This window comes from Euprymna scolopes, chromosome 20 (assembly GCF_053919585.1).
Source record: "Euprymna scolopes isolate OS-2025 chromosome 20, ASM5391958v1, whole genome shotgun sequence".
Lineage (NCBI taxonomy): Eukaryota > Metazoa > Mollusca > Cephalopoda > Sepiida > Sepiolidae > Euprymna > Euprymna scolopes.
The window spans coordinates 60,151,610-60,162,317 of NC_136501.1; the positions used below are offsets into that span (position 1 = coordinate 60,151,610).

The window sequence follows — 10,708 nt, forward strand, 5'->3', positions numbered from 1 at the left end:
GGCAGAACAATATCTGAGGTGTGTTATAGGCTTATTATTTCTCAAATTCCTCGATAATCTTAGATTTCTATACGTTTTCTGCTGAGAAGTCACGGCCAAAATCGGTTAAGATCAATGGAAGTGGTAAAATATTTTCTCTCTAATAAATTCTTCCTCCCCCTGCCACCACTTAACACCGTTTGAGGATCGTTCACAAGGAACAGTTGAGAAGAGAACACCTGTTTGGCTTCGTAGTTCTTTCATGTGAAGTTATTTAAAATCACTAAACTAAGCTGCAGTGCTCTGTGGCGTAGTGGTTAGCGTGCTAGACAATTCACATTATATTTTCACGCTCGCGCCGACCTACCGTAGTCGTTTTTTTTTTCTTTCTTTCTAAACAACTGGAATGGACTTTTCTTGGTGGCCGAACTGTTTACGTTGTAGATGTTTTTTTTTTTTTTCACATTTATTTTCCTACTTTTACTCATGACTCCGGGTTTTATCCTTCCTACTTACCTACCATAACATTTTTTAAAACTCCCCCCCCCGTCCCGGAAACAAACACTCGGGCAACGCCGGGTACCCCCGCTAGTATATATATATATATATATATATATATATATATATAAATGTATGTATATATATGTATATATGTATGTGAGTGTATATATATATATATATATATATATACATATATGCATAAATGTGTATATATATATATGTATATATGTATGGTGTATATATATATATATATATATATATATATATATATATATATATAAAGTCAAAATCTATTAAAGCACACGTTTTATATGTACTGTTGAATGACATACGTATGAATTATTATTTTAATAAATATTATTGATGTATGTGTGTTTTTATTCTGTCAATTAGTATCATTTTAAGCAACCGTCTAAAGGTTTTTATCTACACATTTGGGCCGTGTAAACTAATGCAGTTAAACGCTTTTTTTCTAAGTTCCTCAATGTGATTAATGCGAGTAAGTACGGTCTATACAAACTCGTACTTATAATTACATCTAAAACCTTCAGTAAAAAAATGGATCCTTAATTTTAGTGCTACTTTTGTGAATTTGTTTTTCTACAATCAAACTGCCCTTACTTTACGTGTCTCTCTCTCTTTCTCTCTCTGCCTCTCTCTCTGCCTCTCTCTCTCTCTCTCTCTCTCTATATATATATATATATATATATATATATATATATATATATAGTACTAAGGAGCAAGCATAACCCAGACGAATACACAGGAAAAGGAAACACGGAATATTCTGTGTAGCTTAATTGCCATATATATTTCCATAGCTTACTACGTAGCCCTATCTATGTATTTAGCACTGTTGAAGTAAATACTTACAATTTATGCATAAAATTATTTCATCGTATATTTCATATGTGAAGTAGTCATATATATATATGTGTGTGTGTGTGTGTGTGTGTGTGTGCGTGTGTGTGTGTGTGTGGGAGTGGGTGGTGGTGTGTGGTTGTGTTTCTAAATACTTTTCTCTTGATGTATTTATTATCATTATCTAAACATTCCGATTATACTAATGTAACCTGTGAATAAAATTTTGCAAACATAATAATACAATTGTGAAGAAGGATCTACAGATTTCAGTTTTACTCGTGACTTTAATTCAATAAAGCTAAAAAGTTTATGATAAGTACCCGCAAAAAAATTTGTTTTAAATAAATTTGTCAAAACATAATTAAACTGTCCTTTTCTGGAATTTGAAAATTATGCACAATTTTTTTCTATTTTCTATTCCGAGATCGAAAATGGCCCCAAAACGTTTGGATGTTTCTGATTCCCAAATCCGATTACTCGACTCGAATCTATACCCGAACACACACACACACACACACACACATACACACACACACATGAAGTATCTCTCCCTCCCTCTCTCTATCTTTCTCTCTATCTCTAACTCTCTCTCTCTCTATTTATATATATATATATATATATTTGTGTGTGTGTGTTTGTGTTGTGTGCGTATATATGCTTATCTATCTATCTATCTATCTATCTCTCTCTCTCTCTCTCTCTATATATATATATATATATATATATATATATATATATGTTCTTATATATTTTTTTTTGAAATTAACGGTTTAACCAAAACCCAGACAAGTGCAAAAATTCATTGATTCCCGATACCGATTACTCATCGCAAAACTATATATATATTCAAAACTTTACGATTTTACTAAGACCAGGCAAGTGCAGAAGTGTGTTATATTTTATAATTAGATTTAAATTTTCGACTCAGGATTAAAATGTAACAGTGAAAAAGAACACACAGCCTATAGTTATATTTATTTTATTTACCGTTTTGTTTTAAATCTGAAATTCCAACATTAATAGTGCTTTGCAAAAAGTAGATTTTCTATTATTTTATTATACAATTAATGCTACACGCTGTATCAAACATGAAATGCCTAGATCCTCAAAACCATCTGAAAATATGCTGGCCATAACTATCCGCATGGCATGTACACAAGAGAAGAAAAATATTATCTGGATTTTTTTTTTCTACAATTTGAATTCAATTTGAATAAATAAAAATATTTTTATCCAAATCTTACATTTGATGTCTCTTTAAACCGCTATTTTCAATTGTAAATTGCTTTTTAAACAATCGATTTTATGTATGTATATGTTTTTTAAAGTTTAATTCATATATATAATTAATGTAGTATATTACTAGCATTATTTGCTAATGCATCTATTTTCAGTATTTACTTTGACGGTCCACAATATGTGATTAGAGCGAGGTAGTAATTTTTGTGTATATATATATATATATATATATATATATATATATATATATATATATATATACTATAATTTAGTAATTTTTGTATATATATAATTATTTTTGTAGGTATATATATATACATATATTTATATATATATATATATATATATTTATATATATATATATATATATATATATATATATATATAATTTGGAAAATAAATATGCCAGTTAAACTACACACTTTGTTGATATTATATATATATATATATATATATATATATATATATATATATATATATATATATAATATCAACAAAGTGTGTAGTTTAACTGGCATATTTATTTTCCAAATTATATATATATATATATATATATATATAAATAAATATATGTATATATATATATATATATATATATATATATATATATATAAAGTTTCGAAAGTATATATGCCAGTGACTTTATCTCTTAAGTAGATATTCCAGTTTATTTTAAAATGCAAAATGGCGTAATGTAAGCATACTATAAGGTATTTGCAGCTTCTCTTACAATTTTCGGATGTTCTTGATGAAGTGTCCAAACGCAATTTTATTTTATTTTTGGTGGATTGATTGCTGCTATTTCTTCTGATGATTTAAGGGCAAAACAGATGCACTGATTGATATCATAATTAAGTGATAGATTATGTGCTACGAAACAGATACTGCCAAGGATTGTAATTGTCAAATGAATTAAAGGATTAAAGTGTAAGATAGTTTACATCTTGCAATTTGGAATATAGACCTTTGTTATTTATTCATTATAGGCTCTGTAATTACATTGAGCTTGTTTTGATAAGAATTGGTGTATATGAAACTGAATATATAAGTAAATAAAGAATATTTCCACAGAAATATATGTGTGTGGGTGGGTGTAACATTCCCAAACTTTCAGATCAAGTTTTAATACTTACATTATTTTCGATATTTTTCAAAAAAAAATCTCTTATAGAACGACACATTTTGACCTACTCTGAATCATCTAAAGGTAATTTTGTCAAAGATAATTCGGTCAATTTGTGAACACATGATTTTTTTAAACGCATCATACTCGATGGTTAGTAAATGCATACCGTTTTACTCTCCTGGCCTCGATCGCAAATGGTTATTGCGTGTGCTCCTCCATTTTTTGATTTATTGGAATTGTATATTCGAACACACGAACACGCCGCTTTCCTTTCGACATCTGTCCGTTTCCCACACTCACACGCGTACACATATAGCTATGTATATCTAAGCTATCTTGTGTTAGGCCCCTTGCACATAAGTGGCGCGTGTTTAAATTAATGTTTTTCGATTGCCTCAGAAGTCCTAAATAACTATATTTGTCGTTTGCGTTTAACATTTCATTCAAGTCAGAGTTGATAAATTAGAAACGCACAATTTATTTAGAATTTAGAAAATAAACACACGCTTGCATTTAGTTTATACATTAACAAAAGATAGAAACATTCTAGTTTGTTAATATATTCCGACTATTCGAAATACATTTTTTCTTTTTCATTTTACACAAAGAAAAATATAATGATCTATTTATAATCTAGGGAGTAAAGCTGGGAACCAAGTTGTTTGTTTACGTTACGTGAACATATTTCATATTAATATGGTTAGGGAGGCAGAGATTAGGGGAGGATCTACAAAAAAAAGCCGTTACAGGTAAACAACAACTAGAGTAGTAAATTTTCAGACATGCAAGCACTTGTACCCCCCCCCCCCGACGTAAATACACCCAACAAACCCGACAGGCAGCAAAATCCCACCCCTTCACAGTTGATACCCCTAGATGTAAGAGAGCCTTCTACTCCAGTAGTTTCTTCCCCAGAACCGCTAGACTTTGGAATTCCCTTCCAGGTCCCTGCTTCCCCAACTGTACTGACATGCAGAAGTTCAAGTGTCATGTGAACGGACATCTTGCTGCCCAACTCCCCACATAGTACCCATGTAGCTTATGTCCCTGATAGTAGCCACCTACATCAAAGGAGCAATGTGCCTTGTTTGGGGGTGAAAATGTAATTTAAAAACAAATATATATATAGATTAAATCTTGCTTCTAATTTGGCGAGTCAAAAATATTTTCATCCGATGTGTATTACAATAAAATATTTTTTTCAGGAGGATTAATCGGGGAACAATCCACGAAATGATGGTAATGAAAGGACAGTGATGAAAACGTACGCGTAACAACAAGGCCGATAGCCATTAGCCGAGCGCTCTCGTGTAATGAAGGAATGCGTGAATGTAGGATTGACATGAAATTCTAAAAGATAAACTTAAATGATCAAACGATGGGCTAAAATGACTTGAATAAATAAAAAATACATAGAATGACTTTACTGAACTTAAGAATGAATTGAATGATCTTTAGAATGACTTGAATGCTTAAAAATAACTGGAATGAATTGAATTGCTTTGATACTAACTGGTTGTAAAGTGGGTGATCATTTTTCATTAAATTAATACGGAAAAGTGATCTCCAACTTTATATCACAATAAGTACAGCATGTAGTAAGACAGATACTACACTTTGATCTTGGCCAAAAGGCCAAGAAAAGGATATTTATTTGCTCCCCCACCGAGCAAATTAGGCACAAGGCCGATTTTTAATGAGTGAAGGGGAAATGGGGACCAACTCCCCGGGGAGTAGGGGAGCTGGATAGTGACAATTTGTATGAAGGAGTGCCCCTACATTGACCAAGGTCTTATATGTGGGGTTGGTATTTATTTGCTCCCCCACCGAGCAAATTAGGCACAAGGCCGATATGTAATGTGAGGAGTGAAGGGAAAATGGGGGCCAACACCCCTGGGAGTAGGGGAGCTGGATAGTGCCAATTGGTATGAAGGGTTGCCCCTACATTGAACAAGGTCTTATATGTGGGGTTGACCCCACATATGGTCTTTGCTTGCAGTATCTGCCGGAACAGATACTACACTTTGAGATATTAAATCCTTTACTAAACAAAATCAAAAGTTTCTCCCAGCTAGTATCTTTCACCATAATACCGCATTCACCCTTTCATATTGGGGGACATCCTACTTAACTTCCAATTTTTAAAACATTTTTTATTGACGTGTCAAAAAAAAAAAAAAAAAAAAAGATAACAATGATCCCGGCCCGAAGGCCAAGATAAACTTAAAAAGCTAAGAACAGCATCTATTAACAACAGACCTTTTATCTTAACCAAAAAGGCCAATCACAAAAGTTTTACGGAGAGACCGACAGACCGACTGACGGAGTGATTTATAGAGTCGCTTGTACGCGACTAAAAATAGAATCATGGTGGACACTATGAAGTTAGACCCCCCCCCCAAGAAGCAAATGCTTGTAGTTATTGTTCGAACCAAAACATTTCATCATTCATCGGTTGTGATAGGAGCAACTGGTTTAATAAAATAAAATCTTCAGAAATAATGAGAAGAAATCATAGAAGACCAACAGTAACGAAATACAAAAAGCAACCATAAAGGGAACAGCATCTTTTCTTAAAAGAGTCCTCGGATATAAATTTAAATCATAAAAGAATCAAATGTTAACTACAGGAAGGAGCTTCTTGATCTTACTGAAGTAGAAAAAAAAAACTCTAGCCTTGTTAGGAGACCAGTAAATAGTACCAATAAAAAATATAACACAATAGCAAAATAAATCAATGGTACAGTACTCTTATTCGAAACAGGGTCGAAAGATACTGTTATTTCTACGATTAGACGAACTCCTTTCGACCAATCGCAAGGCCAGAAATATTCAATTAGAAATTTCGCGCATAGTAGAAAATTTATGCACATGATTTCTCTTGCTAATTATTGTTCTTCTTCCAAATACCTCGCACATAGGTATACATTAATTCAGCTTTAAGGTCTAAATACTCAAAACAAGTAGAACCGAATTGACGAATGTCATTCACCCAAATCAAAAGATACCGCCACCATATACACATAGCTCGCTGCACTATCAGATATTAATTAATCCACACACTCAGTTACTAATAAAACAGACACACATACACATACACATCTACAAATATATTTTGTTTTACACACAAGTAAACAGACAAGAAAACAATCGGCACAAACATCTTTACTCAATACTTGCTTACATATTATACACCTTTTATCTAGAATGCATCGACTGTGTTCGATTGTTTTATTTATTCATGCTTTAATTAATTAAATTGTACTCATTATCACTAAAGTCGTCATGTTCCTTGAGGAATTCTTCTTTAAGATGAAAGTTGCACAACCACTGCGATTCATGACGGCCTGTTCTACGAATGTGTTGTATTGCTTTATTGATTCATTTTACTAAAAACGTTCTTAACACTTAAGTGCGCAACAATTGCCCTTGTTTATTGTTATAGACATTGTTAATATTAAAGTAATATATTTTCGTTTATTTAAAATACAATTTACAACATAGAGAAATAGATTATGCAAAACGTTGATATGGGCAAATACAATTAAATAGAAATGTAGAGGTCCTCCTGTGTCAGAGAACTTTCTACTCTAAACGTTTGTCATTTGGCACTTTGGAATTCTATTCGTGTATGCTTCTCCATCGACTGTAGAATTTTAAATGTGATCTCAACAATCATTTAACTGCTCAACTTCCGACAAACAGTGTTCCTATATGCATGATAACTAATCCACAGTAGCCTCTGTAGCTATGAGGGGCGTGCAATAAGTAACGCTGCTTACTCACTCTCAGATGTCTGATCTAGCTGAGATTTTGCATGTACAATGATTTATATCTCTACGGGTTATGTGGCATATTACAGTTCTGAAATCATTGTGGTTTCTGTTTTAAAAGTGTTTGAACTGAGTCAGGTGTGAAATGGAGCCTGTTGAATGTCGAGCAGTGATCCGGTTTTTGTATTTGAAAGGACGCACATCACAGGAGACTTTTGATGAAATGAAAGAAACTCATGATGATAATGCCTCATCGTATGGCCTTGTAAAACGCTGGCGTTGTTAATTCAAACATGGCCGGAAGTCTGTGGAAACAGCTCCCAGACCTGGTCGCCCCCACTTCTGCCATTGATGATGCATCTGTCCGTCAAGTTGAGGCTGACGTTTTGAAAGATCGGCGCATTACTATTCGCCAAATAGCCCAAGATGTCAAGATGAGTACAGGGTCTGTAGAAACTATCATTCATGACGATTTGCATATGAATAAGGTGTCTGCCAGATGGATTCCCAGGTTGCTCACACCATTCCAGAAGCGAGAACGCGTCGAGTGCTCGAGGATGAATTTGGAAGTGTGCCAAGAAGATGAGTCGAAATTTTTCAAAAGAGTGATTACAGAGGATAACACCTGAGGCCATCCCTATGATTCAGAGACCCAGGCCCAGTCAATGCAGTGGAAGTACTCGGACTCACCACCTCCAAAGAATTCAATGGTGCAGCCCTCTGCTGGAAAGATCATGCTCACAGTCTTCTGGGGACCAGGATGGAGTAGTGATGACAGGTTTCCTGGCAAAGGGTACCACAATTACAGGAGCCTATTATGCTTCCCGTTTGAGGAAATTTAGGGAAGCTATCAAAATCAAGAGGCTGGGCATGATCAGCAAAGGTACCCTCCTCCTGCAGGACAACGACCCGGTCCACAAGTCACATGTCGCCAGATCAGAAGCACGGGCGTGTGGTTATGAAATCCTTTCCCATCCTCCCTATTCTCCTGACCTTGCACCCTCTTACTTTCACCTCTTCTTAGCCATGAAGTTGTTTTTGAAGCGTTTCCCAGATGATGCAGCATTGATTTCTGAAGTCCCGTCGTGTTTGGGGGACCAACCTGGGGTGTACTACATAAACGGTCTCCAGAGCTGCAGCAAACGATGTGAGAAATGCATACCTCTTGATGGTTTCTATGTAGAGAAAAACTAATAACTGTGCCAAGTTTCTTTGCTCTACTGCTATTGGAAGTGGGTCAAGGGCATTACTTATTGCACAACTCTCGTATCTATCATACGTTGTGTAAGTGTGAGTAAAAAAAAATGATTACCCTGATCCTATGAAGCTTACACGGCGGTAACCTTGCGTAATTTTACATTATATTCATAGAATCACCTGTCCTTCGGATTAGACACCTTATCTTCATAAACTATCAGTTATAACTGATTATTATTTAATAATTTATCCGTTGAACTACGGGTGCTCTTCTATCTCTGTGGATTCAGTAAACGAGGCGGTTCGAAGTTGATTCCCGAGTTTGACATAATGATTTCCAAGTTCGACAAGGTGTATCGTCAATTAAGAAATTTGACGACGGAATGCAGGGACGAACACGCAAGCACAGAAACATGCGTGCGTGAAGTCCACACTCAGTCGCTGAGTCCACATTTGTTTGTGTGTTTGCTTCGTTAAAAACGATGGCAGAAACGACCAAGCTTCAGTTCGTTAACTCGAATAAAAACTACTTTAAATTATTTAGCAAATATATGCGTTTTCACGAGTAAACCAAAAACTAACTAAAATTGTGTATATTTTGAGGAAGTCTTGAAATAATGACGAAACGTTGATGGCCATAAAACTTAATTTGTCTTCTTTTTCATCTTGCCGTATATATATATATATATATATATATATATATATATATATATATACATACATATGTATATATATACATATGTATATATATATATATATATATATATATATATATATATATAAACAACTGTATGTGGACTCTTCTCTCTCTCCATATATATATATATATATATATATATATATATATATATATACAGAGAGAGAGAGAGAGAGAGAGAGAGAGAGACGAATCCATATTGTTTCAACGTATCCCCGTTGTTAATTGTGACTGGATTTGCTGGTAATTAACTTCTACTCTAATGTATTGTCATGAATGCAAACGTACTTATTATATGCTCCTATGTTTATATCTAAACTGCTGAGAGTGCTCAATTCCATGTACAATATGCAATGATTTACAAAAAGGGTTCCGCCAAAGTGTAGAGTCAAAATATAGCCAGCCATAAAAAACGATTAATCAACCCAGAGATTGATCAATTAAAAGGCCGAAACTAATTCGTAATATGTAGCTAATCTGTCTTTTTCATTAAAGATCTATCGCTTATCAAGGAGTAATGGTTATTGGAGAATAAGAGTTAATTAGTTTCGGAGAGCTTGTAAGATAAACAGTGATAATCAGTAACAGTGAAAATTAGGTAGGTTTGCCGAATTTATTACATAGAAACAGCCCAGCAGTTAAAAAAATAGAGTTCTAGAAAAGTAACGTTATTCATTGAAGTTTGCATTTAGTGTAGACACTGATAGAGAGCGGCACAAATTATTGAGAGTGGCTGTAGCTAGAAAAGTATTTGCAGGGAATATTTAAAATAGAGCAATATTTAACATAGAGTTTGAAGCTCAGTCCAGCACCTGCAGAAAACATAAAGATAGTAAGAAAGTGGAAGTAGATCTTCGTCCATTATGTGTGTATAAATATTAATGTATATTAATACACCCCCCCCACACACATATATATATATATATATATATATATATATATATATATATATATATATATATATATATATATATATATATATATAAGACACTGATAGAAATCAGATAAAAAAAACTGATAGATATTAGTTTAAGTAATACTTTCAGGTAGTCCTAGGAAAAGCTTAATATTTAAGAATAGAACAATACATAAGTTTGGTGGTTAAATTTAAAATTCTGAAAAACAAAACAAAATATAGACACATATATTCGAATTAAGAATTTATTGTTTAACAAAAGGAATATATAGAAGTGTTATGTTAATTTCCTTAATCTATGGATTTTCAATAGTTCAACTATTGAAAATTCAATTCAATTATTGAAAATCCATGGATTAAGGAAATTGCATAACCCCCTCTATATATATCTTTTGTCAAAGATTAAATTCTTAATT

At 33.4% G+C, this 10,708-nt stretch overlaps 1 pseudogene; it reads right to left on the bottom strand.

The window, feature by feature from the left end:
• Positions 1 to 5,231: 5,231 nt before the first annotated feature.
• On the bottom strand, positions 5,232 to 5,357 carry LOC145241835 (U2 spliceosomal RNA; annotated as a pseudogene).
• Positions 5,358 to 10,708: the final 5,351 nt, after the last annotated feature.